General features: G+C 39.9%; 1 protein-coding gene across 3 annotated transcripts in view; it reads right to left on the bottom strand.

Moving 5' to 3' along the window:
• The window catches only part of ntng1a (netrin g1a), a 132,236-nt gene that overhangs the window by 95,413 nt on the left and 15,755 nt on the right, over nt 1-21,068 (bottom strand). The gene's annotated exons all lie outside the window — the stretch shown is intronic.

Here is a 21,068-nt window from a genome sequence, read left to right as displayed (position 1 = left end):
ACTACACCGGCAAACTGCTCTGTGCCTACTCTCTTCGGCTGGCCTAGTTTTGTTACTGGCGAGGGAGAACATGCTGGCAGGGAAGAGGTGGCAATGAAAAAGGCAATGGATGCCGAAGGGAAAAATTCCTAGTTCAAATGATGCATACAAGAAGTAAACATAGTTTACTATTAGGCTGAACAGACTATTTGAATGTTTGAAACAATGTTTGTACTAAAACACCATCGACAATTAAGACACATTATCGGATGCAGTGTGCAGAGCAAAGCAAATAACAGCAGATTTTTTATGAGAGAGGGGGGATTGACAGTGTCAACACCACTCAACCTGGCATTTCTTTCAACATAAACAAGGTGTCAGTGGTGCAGTGCAAAACAGAAGATAATGTATATCACGAAGGAAGATCAAACTTCAAGCTTTCCTCTGACTCAACAGTATTGATGGGAATGAGCGCTGGCTGTAATTCAGCCTTCCCTATGGATTTAATCTCTTGGGCGCTGTCATCCCACTGCCTGGATGTGTGGGTTTGTAGATTTGGTGTACTGTGTGTACTCACATCAATAATGAGTCAGATTTGGTGATACTGATGATGATATGTAAGTTCCTATTATATCACATTATCATCAGCTGGGGCTAGTGTAAAACCTTTACACACATTTGTATGTGGACATATGATGTTAATGTCCATATGGTCATATATATATATGGAGAAATCTTTTGGCTGGATTTACTAAACAGGGCAAATTAGCATGTGGGTACAATCTTGCTGATTACAGGTGACTAACAAATATTTTGCTGTTTTTTAAACAAAGGTGCAGTCAGTTCATTTCAATGTCACGAGTCCAACCTGCCAACAGTTATGCAATTTTGAGCAAGGTCACAGAGTAAGCGGTGGTGCCTCCAGAAATTTTTCATATGGGTGGCCATATGGGAACTACTGAAAATATTGGGGTGACACACCAACAGAACAAAAACAGAATTTTTTCTTTTATTGTGCTGTTGTCAAATATAGATTACTTGAAAAATATGTCAAAAAGAAAGAGAGAAAAGAATTATATGTCTAAATAATTCCCTGCTAGTTAATATCACTGAAAATAGGTACATATGAAAACCAAATACATTTTGAAATCCATAATAATCTGTTTTAAGCAGGAATAAATATCAAGTTTGTGTTTCAACTCGATGCCTTCCACAGTCTTGTGCTCACATCTATTTGGATTATTTCCAACATAGGACAGTCTTGTTGGGGGGAGGGCCAGAGGGCCAGTGCCCCCTCTGGCCCTCCCCTTGGTGGAATATCAAAGATGATATTCAGCTGTTGTTTTTTTAAGGTATGCTAACAGGATAGGCACAGTGTGAATTATAATTAGAAAAGCATAAAAATGTAGGCCATAGATGTATATGTTAAATGTAGTCCTGTGGCAGTGACAGACAGAGTAGTTATAATGAAAACAGGCTTCAGTAATTAACAGCCTCTGATCTACGTCTGACTGTGAACCATGCAGAGTCTGTAGCAGTCTTGTATTAAGACAACTATAATCCCTTTAAGGGGAAAAAACAGAAACAAAACATACATGCCTGATTGACAAAAGTTTATTTCTACACTCTGCGGCTGGTGGTGTTAACAGTGTGTGTGTGTGTGTGTGTGTGTGTGTGTGTGTGTGTGTGTGTGTGTGTGTGTGTGTGTGATCTAACATACTGCTGAATATGTGTAGGTCCACCAGTTGAAACCTGTTATGTGCTACAGCACAACTCATGGCATCACAATGAAACCCACATGCTCTGTCCATGGTCCTGAAACTATAACAGTCTAATTAGTTCAATATTTCACAGTTAATTTGAGTGTAATAGAATGTTATGAAGGAAAAAAATATGCACTCAACTATAAGAAAGCCTTTTTTTTCTTCTTTCAACCAGACAGTGACACTCTGCTCAAAGTAAGGGCCACAAAGGCATTTCTCTCCAGTGGAGAATCATCTGGCAGAGTTAGGCCTAAAGCTCTGATCACATATCAGACCTTTAGGCCTATCACATGTGATGCTCTGTTCTGATCCGCACAACCCTGCATGCAAGCTGACAGGTTGCTGCTTTGCAGTAGGATAATGTGACATATTTTGGACAGTGTGTTTCACTATTCCCACAGGCACGCTAATAAAATCTCCTCAGTCAAACATGAACAAAGGTAACCTGTGGCCTTCAAACCTACAGGGGCAAACTGAACACTCAGTGAAATAATAATAATAATACTAATAAAAAAAAAATGTTTCATTTCAATTTTCTTAGGGAAGTTTACACACATCAAAATACTTTGAGCATTTGGTGACATTTACATAGAAGCTTCCAAAGCCAACACCCAGACCTTCTCATTTTAGGCACGTTATCATTGCCAACAGGTTTTCAGTATTATGTAAACTCAGTGACTGTGGAGCACAAAATCAAATTTGTCTTGTAGCATTTGGATGAAGATACAAAATAACAAAAAACAAATCACTGACAGCTAGCAGAAATCTTGGTGTTTTCATATATTACTTAATCCACAAAAAGAAGCCACAGCACACGAGGCTACTTGCACTGACACGCACACTGAAAGCTGTTTCGTTTCACTGGCTCTGCACTGTGTTTCAGTGTGTGTGTCTGCCTGCAGTTCCAGACTGAAACCCTTGGAGAGAGTCTGTTGGCAGCTAGAATGAACGGCCAAGCCAAACCTCCTCCCAAATTTAACTTCTTAATAGGAACGTGGCAGCCAATCTATGTGAATTAATAAATCTCCCAAATATCAAGAAAGTCTTGAAAATTAGCCGTGGCACGTGGAAAGAAATGAAAACTGAACTGTTCATGTTCTGGCAGGGGACGTCAACGCATACTGTAGGATCTCCAAGTGGGCAACACAGTTTTCCATAGATCCAACTTTCTCCCAACAATGAAACCCTTTATTTACACTGAATGACCAAAGAATTATCAAATAAAAACATACAAATTTCAAGTCTGATATTTTTGGATTGTAAACTTTCAAAAACTCAAACACTTGGTGACGTTTTTACACTTTACAGGTTCATGAATTGGATGTTTTAAGTGTAAGAGTTTATTCTGATGCTTAACAGACTAGAAGATGGAAAACTATGCTGAGCTGTGCAGAAGCATAGAAAGCAGGCATGCAAAGGATGCTCTATAGAAGTGGTGTGCAGTCCATATATAATACACAGTCAGTGCCATTTACAAAAAGCTTAATGTGCAGTCTCCACACAGATCTATGTGTATGCTAAGTGCTGCCTTTTTTGTTGGATTTTTGTGTATTTTCAGATTAGAAACAAGCTTTTTTTAATAAACCAAAATCAAAGACAATTGGGAAACACACTTTTTTCATTTGCAGGACGTGTAATACACATTTATTGCCACAAAAATAAATCTAAAATCTAATCCTAAAATATGATCAGTTTAATGACAAGACATACAGTTAGCAATGCAGACAATGCATATGACAATACAAAATGTTGATAATTTTGTTCTTTCTTTTTGTTTTCCTCAGTGATGCTGACACAAGCTGGAGAGACCGGACAGATGGCCTGATTCTTAACCCTCGCTCTCCTGCGAGGGATGCTGAGTTATTCATCCAGATATTCAGATGTGGAGTAAAAAAAGAAAGACTTGTGGCTTTATTTTGTGAATTCTGTTACTAAAGGTTTGCAGTTTGTACATCACAGCCTTGATTCAGACATATGTGAGGCTGCATTAAATGAGCTGGAAGCATAGACTCCATTGTAAATCAGGTAAGGAAGAGAAAAAAATGTTTTGTAAAGCAGATGTTTGCAAGAAAAAAGAAAAAGATTAAAATTGTGAATAAAATCAAAAGAGTCTAACAGCTTTATTAAGGAAAGACGAACCAGTGAACAAAAACGACACAGTGAAAGAGAGCGATGAAGAGGAGCGCTACAGAGAAATCCTGGTGTTTTTACCCAAACCTGTAGCTCCTCACAGCAGGATCTCTCTACCAGGGGAGTAGGAAGGGTGTGATCAGCAGCCAGGCTGGCTGTCAATAATTCAGGGTAGTCTGCTCCTCACCTCAGCGTGCTTCACACGAGCCAACTCACATCCAGATCTCAGCTTTAGATCTCTACCTTCAAGAGACTCTGTGAAATTGAGTACATCTATTTAGCCCTCAGCACAGGACCTCTGCACACATCCAAAACACAAGGCACAGGTCACGAACACTGGTTCATCTCCTGCAGGTATGGTCTATGGCTAATGGGAGAGTCCAGTGTTTACAGGTTGGTCTGCCTCAGCCCTCCACGTCTTTCAGCAGAATAAAATATTACTGTTTGGCTGTTTCAGAACATTAGCTGATAACTCCACAGGCTCCACTTACGCTGCGTTTTATGGCCAACAATGAGCCTAAATCACTGCCGTAATGCTGGTGTGATTTAACATAATGATTCTTTTGCTATTTTGCATGCAGCTGAGGTCTACAAGCGTTTTGATGCTTAACAGAAATTGATATGACACCCAGCAGCTATGCTGACAGCTCAACTAAGTCCAAATTACTGCATAGTTGTCTTCGCCTTTTTTTAAACTCTGAGATTAAGCACTGTTCATACGCAGCAAATCCAAACCGAAATACTCAGAACTTTGTTAATGGTGGCAGTAAACTGCTGCAAATGTCAAATCAAACTGCCTGTCAATTTTCAGCAACGCGAACACAACTCGCGCCATGCCTGGCTGCATTCCCTCAGGGTGTACTTTTTTCTTTTTCAGCAGAGGAAAAACAAAGACCATTGTGAGAATATCCACTCGCTAATTTAAAAAGCGAACTAAACAGTGAACATGGCTGACTTGATGACAGCTGTCAGCACGACAAGAGGTATTATCAGGTGGGATTTAAATTGTTGTGCTGGAGGCAGCCAGGCGGTGTCCAGAAGGGATTTGTTTGGGGTGTTTAGTGGCTGTCACTCAAACCTATATCATACTTCTACTAGCCCTTCAAGTAAAAGTTTCTCTTCTGAATATTCATAAAAAAATTATTTTATCATCCATCAAAACTGCTAAAGAAAACACAAAAACCATGCTACAACAAAGTCAACACTGGATTGGTGAAAACTAGCCAAAAATAGAGTAAAGTTTAGTTTTCATGTGTACTGTAATTCTTTCAGGTAGCATTCATGGTGGTCACAGAGGGTTAACTAGATTTGTTATGTTAGTTTAACATGTTAAAGTGTAAAGGCGACAACTGGGATCCTCTACCCATAGCACCAAAAAGTGTTGTTTTTAAGTGGAACTAGCAGTTAGAAAGGTGTGCTGTAGCAACATTTGGACAAAGTGATGAAAAATAAAAACCACTAAGGAGTATGTGAGTAGCTGCGGGGCTGCTGCACACTGCTGGAGTAGCTTCAGTGTGCTGGCAGTGAGTCTAAGGCTCTCCTGGTTGAGACATCATGCCGCCAAAACAACATTCCCTTATTTGGTGTTTTGATGATGGTTGTGAAGAGCTCTGGAAACCCCAGCATATGGGTTACATCATTTTCACACTTCATAATTCAGCGACTTAGGAAATTTGGCATCTAAAATCTAAAAGGCAAAGACACCAAAACGCAGACAAGACTGCACTAAATCACATAAAGGCAACATTTCCTGTTAACCAATCACCCCTTTTCTTCAATTAGACAGCTCCTCCTTTTCTCCAGCTATATCCAGATACACCCATTAATCCAGCTGGTAACCCTTAATATAGAAGAAGTCTATATTTAGCAAATGAAAGATTAGTCTAAAAATATTGGAATTAATTGCTGGATAATTTTGGTAAATGACTGGCATGACACTGCGTGCTCACTGACCCTGCTGCCTAACAATATAAGAACCTGAAAATTATCTCAGTTCTGCACACACGAAACAAGCTAAAAAGGCGGCCTAACAAGGGTAAGCACTGGTGAGCACCATCAACCATATGCCAGCTTCCACCTCCACTTCCCAGCAGGCACTCCCCTCTTGTTGCCGACCCGTTTGCTGACTGCTGCCAACATTTCACTGGCAGAAATCTTCTGCAAGGCATGCATCCAGTCAGCACAACAGTCTAACACCTTTACTTCAGGAGCCAGTCTCCCCCTTTTTTCCCCTCTCTGTACTGATCTAAAATAACAGATTAAACAGTATCTATCACACGGCCGAGCTGGAATGAAATAAGGTGCTTAGGTTTAAAGTACTTTCATAATTAAAACAATTAGACCTACCTATTACACGCTAATATCCCAAACCGCCATGTGAAGCTGTCCTCGATGCACAATGATTTAACAACCCTACCATTTCTTGCCATGGCAGGATTTAACTGCTTTTTTAACTGCTCTCAAGTGCTTTGTCATTGATAATGTATTTCAAATAGCTTCTTGCGCTGAACATATACAGTACATAAAGTCAATATGGCACTCTGCAAGAACTGTCACATTAGAAATAGAGCAGCCCTACAACTTCCAACAAAGAAGATTCAGAGGTGAAATCCAGTAGGCTGGCGCAGCGAGCAGCTTACCCTGTGTTCTTATCTCTTGGCAGAGCAAAGCCGAGTCGCTCAGTGCCACATGGCACCCGGATACACAGTGAGACGCAGCCACACACATCAACAAACACACAAACACACGTTGGCTTTTATGATCTATTCCCCCAAAGCACTTCCGCAGGTTCAAAAGCATCGCTAGCAATAAATCAGGAGCTTGAGCCAGGTTTTGCTTAGTTATATCATTAACATGAGGAGAAAAGCTGTAAATATGGATGTCTTGGTTTTTTGTTTCACCATCAGTTGTGCTTCTTCTTTGTGAGGATCATTTTGATACTTCCTCAACTTAATCATTATTCTATTTCTAGCTCAGACTTAAGACAATGAAGTACTATGATGGATTTAATTTCTCACGACAGCTGCTAAAATTTGGCAACAATAATGTTGCAGAAGAATTCTTGGGCAAAGCTCAAAATACAGGAACCCATACTCACGGCCAATCTTCCATACACTGCCTGATACCGATCCTGATTATAAATCAAATGTTTGCTGTTTAGGAAATTTGGCATCTAAAATCTAAAATGTAAGCAATATTCTCCTAAGGGTTAACGGCTATTAATACCTTGTCTCCAATAATCAAGCAAAAACTGCTTGGTCTTAAACTGGTTTGGGTTAGACTACTTAAGGATGATAAAATACCAACAACAGAATGTAAAATCCTGTATGGTTATCATGTAATATTTGCTAGTTATTGATAAGCACAAAGTCTGGTGGAATTACATGTATTTGCATGTATTTTTCCAGAAACCAAAAATACTGATAAAGTTTTTTTTAAAACTAAAAGATCAATACACTCTTTCAGTTTTTCATTATGGACCTGAATAGATGCACCACATTATCCACAAATTAATATAGTAGTTATAGTATTAGTAGTATATAGAAGAGAATTAAGTCACAACCACAAACCTCCAAATCGCATGGTGGCACCAGATCACAGGTACGGCCTGCAGAACATGCATGCCAGAGGGGCGAGTTAGGCTGCCCACCGTTTGGCAGTGCAAAATGTGAAAAGTAATTATTATTACTAAATATAAAATATCTGGATACATTTTTATAATCATACAATGTAAGTTGTTTACTTATAAAAATGTTACATTTGCTGTTTGTCAAAATTGCAAGATATCTCATGCAGTTCATCATCTGGTTTGTAAACAGGTTAAATTAAATGCTACTTTTCACACAGTTTATTACACCATAGATTTACTGGTCCAGCCTGTCTGAGATCAATTTGAGCTGTACGTCTCCCATGAGCTATGAGTTTCACAACTCTGCACAACACAAGAAGTCAAAGGTTCACCAATATCACTTTCCTCTGCTGCAAACTATTGTGGTGCAGCTCTAACTCAAGGCAATCCATCAAGGCAAACTAAAGTCACACAGCATTTCTGCAAGTGCATATTTACTGTTCACAAACATAATATAATAATAAACGGTAAAACTATATCTCATTTTGTGAGGTAAAATAAGGTTATAAAGTTCTTATTGTGCTAAATACGAGTTTCAACAGCAACACTTTTACCTCTTGTAGTGGCTGAAACTCTTCATCAGGCAGACAGATTAGAGGTAGTGGCTGAATAGGTTCCAACCTCAATTGCACACCAGAGGGAGTATTTAGAGGAGTGTGTAGGGTGGGCGGGGGTACATTAGGGGAGCTAATTAGGATTATTAGCACGGACGTATTTTATTCAGCTGGGACTAAAACAAATTGCTCAGTCGTTGCAGAGCTAAATTGAAAATGACTTCAGAATTACTGACAGCCAAAGTGCACACTCAATTTTTAGAAAAAGAGGGGGGAAAAGCCACAGTGTGAGACACAATGTTGCTACACGCCTGACATGGTGGGAATCGGTGACACTAGCGATGCCATGTGTTAGTCAAAGTGACTGTTATGAAGTCTAGTCAGCAGCTCTAACATGAAAAACAATGATCTTCCAATGAATAAAACATTTTGTGGGACTCCACTAGTGTCGCCCTTATTTAACTTAAACTGACCTCACAATTCATCCACCATCTGAAATGAGCTGTTGTAACTCCTCTCCCTTTCCAAGTCCAGTTTCTACTGACCGGTTTCCAGTTTTTAAGCTAAGCTAAGCTAACCTATGTAGAGCTGTGGAAGTTAAGCACACAGATATGGGAGGTTTCATTCTTATCTATCATGAAATGTAGAGTTTAATCAAAGTTGTCATTTGGCTCAAGCAGTTTATGAAGACATTGTTCAATTAAAATTCTCTAGGATCAGAAAAGGCAAATATGCATGTATGCTAACTCAGTGACGCTAGAGTTAGCATACAGTCAGCAATGCAGTAACGTAAGAAGGAAAACAGATCTTGTAACTACATAGAAAAAAAATATTAATGTACTGAAAACTAATTTGTAATTGTCTACTTCTCAGTATCTTTTTACTCTCTAAAGTGACAATGGTGATGGCAAGCCAGAAAGCCAGCTAATAATACAGGTAGAAGAAAACCCTTGATGAAATCCAAGGGAATTCAGGCAAGGAGGGGTACTGCAGTCATATCAAACACCAATGCGCCCCGCCACTGTGTTTGCAGCTTGGCGTATTGCCCTCGTGTTTACGGTGGGGGAATAATCTGAAGGGGCGCTGACTGTCGTTGAAAGAGAGCCTTCAATGTGACAACAATGTGTGTCCCAGAGTAACAGTTAATGGCTGGCACCTCTAACTGAATCATTTCATTTAGAGCCTCTGATGTGCAGACAGAGGGGATGTAAAATGCATTTCCATGCCAGCCACTCAATCGCTCACTATCCTTGTGAACATAATGAACAGATTACCGTTTGCACCCTTGTCACATCATGCCTCTGTGACAAGTGTCTGACACCTTGAGGGAGATGCTTTGAATGCATGTCCTCGCAATGCAGATGGCAAGGCCTGAAAAAAAAAAAAGTCAGGAAACTAGTTTGGTAGCCACAGGAAATAAAACAACTTGCTAATTAGAGGAGCAATGGACTGAGGCAGACGGTATTGCCTAAGTTTGAGATGGCTTGGGAGATGGATAGGGTGAAATACCAAGTGTCTATATCCCAGCACCCTTAGGCCAAAGTCCTAGAGACAGCGCAAGTCTACACCCAATTTACCACTTGCTCTCTCTGTCCTGACTCGGGTTAATAAAATGCTAACCATCTCAATATCCGTGACGACATTTTGCTAACTACGTCCCCTCTAGTTAAATTCAGCCTCTCTTGTCCTTTTCTCTCCCACAGAAATATACTCCTGCCTGGGCTTAATCAGGAGGATTGCTTATTAAGGAAAAGCTCTCGGGTACTTCCTAAATTGGGGAGAGAACAGTCTCGCCAGTGCGATAACTGCAGATTTATGTCAGAATTAGGTGTAAATAGCTGCACTGGTTATTCCCCTTCTTTAATTAAGCAAGCACATTTTCCAGGTCTTTGTCTTGTGCGCTGACCACTCCAGTTCCCTCTGCGGGGCAGATGCTAGCTTACAAAGCAACTCGGTCATGTGTAGGAGAGTGCACAGACAAGCCATTATAATGTGCTCCCAAAAGTTCAAATGGCTAAAAACTCCATGACAGCTCATATAGTTTCTTTTTTGGTATTTTTTTTATCATTCTTATATATGTGCTTTTATGGGTCTGATAAGAGAGTTCATAGCCCAGTCGTCACTTCATGTTTCTTACTTTGTTCTCTGTCGTGGTTTCGAACTAGTACTCCAGCCTGATTGAAACTACCAACGGGTAGTTATCCAAAATGATACATGGCGGTAACTGTCAAATTACTTTTCGGAGTCAGATCAAGCTGAGTGCACAAGAAAATAAGGTGAGTGGAATAACACTTTAAAAGACTGCCGACTCTGTACTTTGAAAACAATTCCATCCATTTCTGCTCATCTCTCTGAGTTCTATCTTTATGCTCCACTCTTAATATATGTTCCAACAACCTTTACACTTTCTCTTAGCTGCGACTGTGCTCACATCTGCCAGTGAGAAATATAACTGAGACGAGCACTGGAAAAATGCTCTTATGCAGTTCATGAGGGGGTACTCATCGTTCAGATTCCGCATTCAATTTCCATCACTGATAGTGTTGCTATTGATCTAGAGTTTGCCCTGTGCTCAGTGCGGGCCAGACATAACAGATTTTATGGTTTGGGATCTGTCACTCAATGTAATCCAGGGGTCTTTTTCAAAGCCTGTCCAGGGTGAAGTGCACCGACTCACATTTCCCTCGAACAAGGAGAATGACACTGTTGGCCTAAAAGCTGTCTGAGAAGAGAGAAGTGTTTCATAGGGCGAGTCTAAACAAGCAAGTAGAACTTTGAAAGTGCATAAAATATATCCCCCTTCTTTTTTCTGAGTTAAACAATAACGAATTCTCTTTAATGCATTTTGACTAGATGATGTTATATCAGCCCCTTGTGTTAGCAGATGACTCGGCTTCAATATGCTTTACAACTCCTTATTGCATGTGTTTATACTACAGCTACACTTTGCATGGTTTCTATCCCCATCCATCCATCCATCCATCCATCCATCCATCCATCCATCCATCCATCCATCCATCCATTTCCTTCTTGTATCATAAGGAAATTATTGAGAGTTAAGTTTTCAGAATGAATGAGTGACCTGTATTATTTCAGATGTGCATCTCTTATATTACATTTCCATTAAAATAAACCGTGACACCAAATACAGGACATTGCACCTCAATTTCATTTTTGTGTTAACACAGCGAGAAAACGTTAATCCCCATCTTTTCACCAGTCATTAGTCCAATTAAGAATGAAACAGTGTGGTTTACTAAGGTGTGGTGACAGTATGCCCTCCATCAACTCCATCCACCTCCAAATGACTCTGAGACATGTCCTAATACACAGTAGTGCATTATAGAAAAGACATTACAAGCCAATAAAGGTTAAATAAAGACCTACATAACTGAGGATATAACTTTTAGATTGTGCAACTAAACTACAATCAGTGTTGCTATGATGATGCTAATGGTGTTAGTGCAATGGTAGCATAGGAATTTGGCTGAGGGACAAAATTATGTTGCATATAGGTGGAAATTAATCATTTCTGACATGTTGCAGACATGTTGTACTGCTTTTTTAAAACACATATCACTTTGCATTAGTATAGTATACAGCAGCATACATCCCAAAATAGATAGAAAAGCCTTCTGAAATAGTACAATGTGAACTGCAGTTCAAAATTTAGCAAAGTGTGTCTGTACGTACAGACACAAATAGAAGCAAAGTGGCACACACACATACACTAGTCACACAACACAAGGTATTCATTGTGCTGATAAGGGATGGGAGGCCCTGCTGCTTTGAAATGCTGAGTAGAGGAGGGAGAGCGTCTGCCACAACTGTAGGAAGATCTGACCCCCCACGACGGGTAAAAATGAGGGATGGGATCACTGGGACTGCTCTATTCAGAACACACCCCCTTATCTGCTGCAATTAACATTAAAACCCCCCCGAACACAGCTAAATGAAAACATGAGTGCCTCAAAATATGAATGCTACCATATGCCATGCTCGGGGCTCTGTAAACTTCTCTCTATCGGCCTGTGCTCGTGAATGCCATTTGTTATTCAGTTCCCAAAGAGGGAAGGGGGATATTTAGAAAATCAGTGTTCAACCAAGTGAGCTCCGAGGGGAAAGCCACACTAGAGGGTCAAAGAGTCATTTAAAGTCAACGGATCTCTGCAGAAGCCAACCACTGTATCTCCATATATATTCTCCAACCCCTCGCGCACAAAGGAGGAGGAAGAACAGGGACGGCTATAGGACAGGAGGGGGTGTGTGGATGTTCCAGACCATAATTTTCCTCAACTGATGAACTGTGAAATGCAACAAAAGCCCCCATTACCACAAGAGGGATTTTGAGTCCATGGAGCTATAGGAGAGAAAAGAGGGTTAAAAAAAATGCCTTTGTTAAATAAAATACACGGAGAAAGAAAAGAAAAACGTTCCCGTGTAGCAGAAATCAGACTGTGAGGGCCAACATGGTTGGTATATATTATTTGTGAGGTCTCCGGTCCCTAGAGTATGGTGACCACTTAACTGTGAGAAAACGTGATATTTCTGGGTGACTTGTAGTCAATAGCAAGAACTTTTAAAGATATTCAGAGGCTAAATCTGAGCTATGAGAGATCATCCCTTCCTTGACTTATATTCAATAGCAATTTTCTCGGAATATATCATTTCAGTATCTGGAAACCAAAGCTGAACGAGAGGGAAATATAATGTTTTTGCTTCCCCGGATGAAACGTTAGCCCTTTTCCTATTGACTTTGTTTTATACATGTAAGAGAATATGTTCTGATTTGCTCTTTCACAGTCCAACATGTGAGTTCACATTTAAACACAATAACGATCCTTCAGCTTCTCCGAGGTTCCTTGCCATAGTTTATGGTGAAGGAGGAAATGTTCTGCTTCAAATTTAAAATAAAAAAATCTACAGAAAACCCTGTGGGAGGCTGGAGCCGAGGGGGCCCCCCGTCATCCTGTGATGGCAGTGTAAATGGTGAAGCAACACCGAACGCCTTGATGGAGCCCAGATTTACAAGTCATACACTCACACAGCACAACATCACAGAGCAACACCTGATGTTTTCTGCATACCAACTTTTCGCTAACTTCACTTTGCCAAACTTTTTTCCCCCCTCTCTGGGAGTAGACATTTCCTCCTCTTCACACTTTCAAAAAGTCCTCCCATTTCATTCATGTACAACCAAAAGAAACAAAAACAAAAATAAACAATGACACATTGTGATGATAGGAGGTGGTGTAATATGCCATTGCTCACATTGATCACTAAACCACACCCCCTCAAGTGTTGCTACATCTGCAAAGTTTTCCATTTTCCCATGACACATGCTCAGTTTGTAATAATATTTGCAGCTCTGCTACTTAAAATTCTTGGTAAACAAAACAAAGTCTTTCATTTATTGCGGGTGGCCGTTGTTATGCCTGCTGAAAGTAAAAATATTTTCCGCATACCATGAGGTATGCGGAAAATTAAAAGGAAAAAAAGGAAAAAAAATCATTATTTTCTGTCACATGAATTATTCTGCAGTAGTAGACGCTCATAGTAAACATCGCAAAAGTTTTTGAGTAATGGGTGCGTGTACGTGCAATCCAAACGCTCTGGCTTCTGTTTGCTCTAAATACTCAGTTTCAAATAGCTTTTTTTTTATACTCTTGGCTTTGATGATGTCAACAAGAGCAGATCTCCCTATTATGGTCATGTCATGCTCACAGCTCTGGCTGTGAGCTCAGGAGCCTTGCCCACCTGCTGTCCCCACCTTCTGTTAGTTAGAGGCAGCCAATCAGAAAAATGTGGGCTTAGAGGGAGGAGGAAGAAGCTTATTTTAGATGGAGGATGAACTGAGCAGCTGCACTGAGGGCCAGGATTATTTTCAAGTGTGAATCATGCAAAGCTCCTCTAGCAGAGCTCCAGATCAAAAATATGTTAGTAGAAATGAGGATAATAGGTCCCATTTAATATTTCCAAGTGAATGACTGTGAAACAATTTGAGAGTCTGATCAAAGACTGTATCCATAATCAAACCTGGTGCACCTTCCATTGTGTTTTAGTGTCTGCTAGAAAGTACATGAAAATATTCACAATGAAAGAATATATAATAACTATAATAACTTAAAACTAGGTTTGAAAACTCCAAAGATGTTTTTCCATAGCAACTCTGAATTTCTGCTATCAACAGTATCTCCCATTTCAAACATGTCAACTCAGTTTGCAGAACGGCTGGAAATGCACCTCTTCAGGGAATTACAGCATAATAAAATCAACGCTAATCCAATTGATTTGGAAATATTACAGAAGGTACTGTTTGTGTTGTATGTGCGGTTTCACTTGGCAACAAACTCAAACAAATGCATAGCACAACAAAGTAAGTGAATTTAGGCTCTGTATCCAGTGTGAATACAAGGTTCGCACTGCGGTTAACTGGTTACATCAGAAAATTAGCTGTTCTTATTCTTTTGCTAGCCTGCTGTTTCCTGACTCTAGTAATTGCTACTTACATGAGAGGAAACACACTTTGCTGTTGTGTCTTTGTGTCTGGATCCTTGATCATAGCACAAAGATGATGTGGCAACCATACACTCAAAACTCCATGAATTCATATCAGAAACTGAAATTTAAAACAAAAGTACTGCTATACAAGGCTGAGCCACAACATGCCCATAACAGGAAGTGGGATGTTCTGCCAACACCTGTTTAATGGACTTCTCTTGAGCCTGGTCTGGGCTGGCTGACAAGCCCATGTTCATATTGGTGCTCGAAGGCTCGGGAGAAGGAGCGCTTGGAAATAAGAAAATGATAAAAATTCAGCCGGTGCCCGACGCTCATGCAAAGTTTATAGCACAGGATGTGTCGGACAGAATATGATGAGATCCTCCCCTCACTGCGGTATCTGTAACCTTCACACTGGTCAGCTACAGTGTGGGTGTCTAACAGTTATCTGCTGTCTTAGACAATATTAGATCTATTCTCGCCGTGCCGGCAGTTGAATTCATCAAGCTACAAAATTAAAGATTGAAAGGTTCATATTTGGAGAACACGGGGGAAAAGTGTGCAGGCTGTAGGTTTCAACTCATTAAATATGAATGTTAACACTACATGACTGACATTATAGAAACCCATCTGTTAGTCTGTATAATAACTAAACAGTTCTGTTTACTTAATATCACCCTTTGTAAATAAGGAAGCAGCCAAAAGCAGCTTCTTCATTAGTAAATCCAATTTGTATTTTTCATTATTTATTTATTTATTTTTTAATTATTGTTGCCAGAGAGTCTGGACCGTGCAGCGATTTTGCACTCTGGTCACAGTGGCGGCTCAAATCCTTAAAAAAGGAAAACAAAATCATTTTCTCACAAAAATAAAATACAGTAAAATTTAAAATTTCCTGATTTCTCTGCATAATTGGAGAAATTAGCAATTTTGTCTTTTTCTATGCTCAGACAATGTGAAATCACACAAAGCAGAGATGCTGACAGTCCAAAAGCTTTAAGAAGGGAACAAAAAGTAGGGAACTAAACAAACAAATGTATTTAACACAGTAGTAGCTTGATGGTTTGTTTGAGTTATTCTGGGTTTGACAGTTTCAATATACAATGTATGAAATTATATATTCAAATAAATATGTGTTTTGTTAAACACATGTCTGCCAAAGAGTAATCAAGCTGTGTCATTAAAGTTACAGTGTTAAACAGTAGCCCGGTGTTGTTAAAATCAGTGTGCATGACATTATGTTGCTGATAGAATAATTCAGTTTTTTTTAAATAATGAATGACCTCATGTTATGAGTGTAAAATATTTTTATAGTAACTTTTGGAAGCCTGGCCCACTTGTTATGGAGGATATATCGAGTACATACTTACATACATAAGTATTACTTTACCTACTGATTATATAGAGAATTTCATCTATTTTTTTAGTTGCAGATAAAACAAAAAACTAAATTGAAAAAATATTGAATCTGGTGATTTTCAGTTTACAATGCATCAGTTCATCATATTTCATTAAAGCAATAAATCTAAGCATCAAAATTGATGCAAATGGACTAATTAAAGCACAGTGTATTTAGCAGGCATGTCTGTGGGAATGTGGCTTCAGCTTGTAGCTTGTTGAAACAATAAAGTAAATTTTATGGCTCTTATGTGATGAAAACCGCTCTGCCCATAAAGGAGAGTGTTTGAAGTGTGTCACGTTAAGAAAAAAAATGAATACGCACTATACTGAGTACAACCTTCGCCTCAACTTGTTTGCTGAGGGTTGATTAGGCTAATTAAATCACAGAAAAGAGACAGAATTCCCTTGAGCGCAGATTAAAATCAGCTGTGAAAAATTCGCCTGCTGGGTAATTATACAAAAATAATAACTCAGGCTTTGTTTGCCACTCCAGATAGCTATCAGTAATCAAACAATGAAACAAAAAGCTATGCTGAAAGAATCTGTGGATTATCCACAGATTTTTTTTTACTCCTATTAGCTTGTTTTGGCAAAAAATTCAAAAAATGCAATAAATGTTTGCCCCTGTTTGGCAAAGATGAAAGACAATACATAAAGTGGATCACACTGATTTAGTCCTCCAGTGTTAAACAGTTCTACTGAATAGAAAATGTTTTTTATTCGTGTTTAATTGTAACAATGTTCCTGATATCTGACCTTTTTTATACCAATCAGTGCATCTGAAATTCCATCTTTGTGCTTGTTTTTGCAATCTCACCTCACAAAAAAATCCAATATAAACTGTTTATGAGACAGACACAGACAACACTGTAGCCCTGTGAAAAAGCAGCTGTCTCTTTTCTCTCGATATCATCCTCCTCTAACCCTTGCATTGAGCGTTGCAGTATGAAATGAGACATATTGCTGCTGACAGCGCACTCGTTTTCTCAAGGAAATGTCAACGTGGAGCCCGTTGGCGGAGTGGGATGGTTGAGGCATGGGAGAGTTAAAACGCTTTGGCTGTCTCAAACCTTTAATCGGGATCAGCTTAGGAAGAGGGGAGATTTGTATACCTCTGAGTAAATCTATGGGGGCTCACAACAACCTTGCCTCCCATTCACTGGTTAATACATCTAGAAAACCTCATCTAAAAGGATGACCAAGATGCAACATCGAATAGCAGGTTATAATGGGAAAAAAAGAGTCGTTGTTACAGAAAAATGAAAGCCTTCCTAGTACTGGCTATAAGCACAAACAAATACTCCTAAGCAGGTTTTGTTCAAGATAACAAATCAATAAGTATAAAAGCACCAACTACTGACCAATCAATTCTCTTGGAAATTGGCAGCGCCATTTGTAGAAGATGTTGCAACGCTCGGTGTTCGGATCATGAGGGTCTCTTAGGAGGGCAAGAGTGTTCAGAGAAGGTCTAAACCCTCTGGCTTTCCCTGATGAGCATCAATAAGAGAGCTATAGATTCTCAGCAGAGGGAATTGCCTTTTCATTGTTCTGTAGGTCTTTGTATAGCAATATAATCCTACAACAGAGACTGATTAAAGTACTAGTAAAGTCTTGTATTTTATGTCCTTGAGAGTAAGCCTACTAACCGGGTTGAATTATGTGTTTATATATGCTCTTTTTTTTTACTGGGATTTAAACATGTACACAATAAGTCAAACTTTGATTAAAAAAAATAAATATATATCTTGCATATTTGCAGCTTAAGGGGGAAAAAATAAAATACGACATGCTATGAAAAGCTTGATATGGGTATGTTTGCAGGCTTAGAAATGGCAATGGTTAACAAAGTTCACATTTTAAAGCCTATATCAGTTTCTAATGAATTATCCAAATTAGTTACAACGCCATGTGTGGTATACTGTCCTCTGACACAGCATTACAGTCCTTTGATTGAGGCTGAAATGGGGTAAAAAGGCACACACTGCACCACCTCCTAACAATCCCCATAGCTTCCTCATTTAGATGTGATTGGCTATGAAATGTACTGGCCTGCAGGACTCAGGTTTCAGCATTCATCAGCACTTCCTGGTTGTAAATTGATGGCACCGAGAGAAGCATCCAGTACTTGCACGGGAATGCAGAAGGACATCAATGCATGCAAGAGCATGGTTTCCAAACACAGTTTAATTTATATATCCACACCTACTGAGTAGACTCATTTATGTTTAATGCCACGTGCATCAAAGAAGAACAAAACTGTGCGTTACGCTGAACGATCATTTTATAGCCCAAAAAGCTCTGCGGCGAGGTAAATGAAACGCTGATAATTCCCTTGAGTGCTCTTGACTGTGATGCGGCGGCTAGACATAGAGGAAACGCAGCTACTTCTCGGTTTAATCAACCTGTACTGGGAAACAAAGACGTGTCTAAATGCAACATAATTACTTCCATTGGTTTTATAAATATGCAGCTTTTTTATGTTTTTAAGGTTTTCCAAATACACAATCATCAAAGTTAATTGTTTTGCACAAGAACTGGCTTTTTTGGAGATTGCACATTAATTTTGTATGAGCTCAAAGATGCCCTCGTGAACGCTGCACAAACCCGACCATCAGGCTGAGGCTGTGGGAGCCGTCCAGGCTTTTAAAGGCCAGTCTGAGTCTAACTGGAGGGGACCGTGAAAACTCATATGATGGCAGATTCATGTGCCGGAGTTCAGTGAATGCCAGCTTATTGCTAAGGAAAAGGTCACTGGGCTAGAAGGAGAATTAAAAAGTCTTTACTGGGGAGGGTGGTGTGTGTGATGTTGTCTTCCCTTATCTGTGACCCTGGGATGAAAGCCGCAACCCGAGATAACCACGCTCATATAAGCAGCACGCCCTCAAGCTACTGCATCTCTTTCCGTCTCGGTCTCCTCTCGTCAGGCTTCGGTGTCTGTTACCTTCAGCACTCCAGGAAGCAGACACAACGCTTTAAAATACACCCGCCTCTACGAGCGCAAAATCAATTACCAGAGAGATGGAATTCTCCGATAATGCAGCATAATGATAATTGCCCTGGATCTGCCGTGATTTGACTTATGATACAAACCACTATTGGCATTGTAGCAGCGTATTGGCAGCCAGAGTAGCTGAAATATCAATGATAATTGTTCCAATGTTGATTCGGAGCCACGTTACTGCCTGGGGTAAACATAAACCAATTGCACAGAATTGGACTCCATGGTAAGCAGCAGGGGTCATATTTCATTGATGTTTGTGTGATTTGCGATCAGCACAGTGCAGCAAGAGAGAGGAAATGGTTATGTGGGAGCTAACCGCTGCCTGTTTAATTGAAGCACTCCTATCACATCGACTGCCGGAGACACGAGGGCGACAGCGTGGCACAAACTCGCGCTAATTCAATAAGCAATAATCACACTGTTGTTAAGAGGCTGGCATTAATAATCACAAACTCCCTCTCAGTGAGTCTAGAAATAGAACATAGATCAAAAACGGATGGCTGCTCGTCCAGGATTCAGCCAGTTTATCCACAGCATAGCCGCGGCAGGCCGCACAGATACTACGACGCGCTTCAGACTCAGATGTGGATCGCTCGGAGGTCAGGGAGTCACCCGGAGGGGAAAGAAAAGCAGAGGGTGGCTGCATTTTGACAATGACCTCGCAGATATGGAATCCCATGCCCTCTAACTCACTTTGCCTTCAACCAACCTTGGAGTCAGCCAATCACAGGAGTCAGCATTTTTCAAAAGTGCCTCAGAGATGTCGGGCTGAATAATGTGTCCTATGAATAAAACACATTAGCTACAAAACATGCTGAATTATTCACATTTCAGAGCCTCCTTGCCTCCCTACACTCGAGATATTAGTTCTTCAGTCATCATATGCTTCGCACACGGTCCTCGGAGTCTCTGTCTCCCTCACGTTCACTCCTTCTCACTTCTCCGTTGATCATTCTCACTGCCTTTGTCATCTGTGTTTTGTTAATCCCTCTCTGTTTCTCTGTCTCTCCCCTCAGCTGACGTTCTGCTGATGGCGAGTGTCTATTTATACTCCCAAAGTTACTACTTTTCCTGGAACATCTCACTATTTATCTAAAGAGCTCTTGAAGCCGTTGAGGAGTACATTTGTTCTGAGAGAATCTTTGATGATTTGGTAACACACGGTGGCCCAAAATGGATTCATCATTCAGCGCTAATCTGAGGCGACCAGCTGTGAGCTTCAGAGCTAAAAGGACCTGAAATAAGGAGGAGGGTGTTTTGCTAATTAAATACTTGACCTAATATGAATCTTTTGCTCATTTCACTTTCAGCTCCATCAGGAATTTGTAATTTTCATGATTGCGATATAATTTGCAGAATCAACACCATCGCTGACACTTGAAAGGGTAAACCAATCAACCAGTCGCTGCTTTGAATTATACTTTTTTAAATCAGTCTGATCCCGCAAAACATCCCCATCATTTGCTGGGTAGTTCCTTGTTGAATTTGTTGTGATATTAAATGCTCGTTGGATAATTTTCTAAAATGTGTTTAATTATTTTATTTATTCCAACTCCACTTTAAAGTGTTTTTTGATCATAAAACTGAAAATAAATACAGTAAGAAATCCTGCTGATGCGTACAGTTTGGCCCTGCAGGTCACAGCATTAAAATGTTTATATATGAGAAAACATTTTCCTCACAGAAGAACATCTAACATCTTTTTTCAGAGCTTCCCAAAAAAATAACAAAAGAATAATAAGGAATGCTGTGTGACTGATTAATATGTCTGAACACTGCATGGGTAAAAACATTGTGCATATACCATCATGCACCACACTGTTATATTTTTAGTCCACCTGTGCACTATTTCACCCACCCAGAAACTGTTTGAATTTTTAAGCCACTCACTCATCCACAAACATGGGTGCAACAGCAAAGCTGTGCTGGGACGTCTCTTTACTCTGAAAGCAGAACGACTGAGGAAGCTGTATTTCTATATGAGGCTTTTGTGTGTGCAGAGAAAGAGGTGAGCGCTTGTGTTTTCATTGAAAAGTCACATTATACTGTGTTTTCTGCCGTGTCAACAGCACATCAGACAGTGTTTGCAGTGCACACCAAGAAGCAGCTCT

This window comes from Rhamphochromis sp. 'chilingali' (assembly GCF_963969265.1).
Source record: "Rhamphochromis sp. 'chilingali' genome assembly, chromosome: 18".
Lineage (NCBI taxonomy): Eukaryota > Metazoa > Chordata > Actinopteri > Cichliformes > Cichlidae > Rhamphochromis > Rhamphochromis sp. 'chilingali'.
This window is presented reverse-complemented; position numbering and strand designations above follow the sequence as displayed.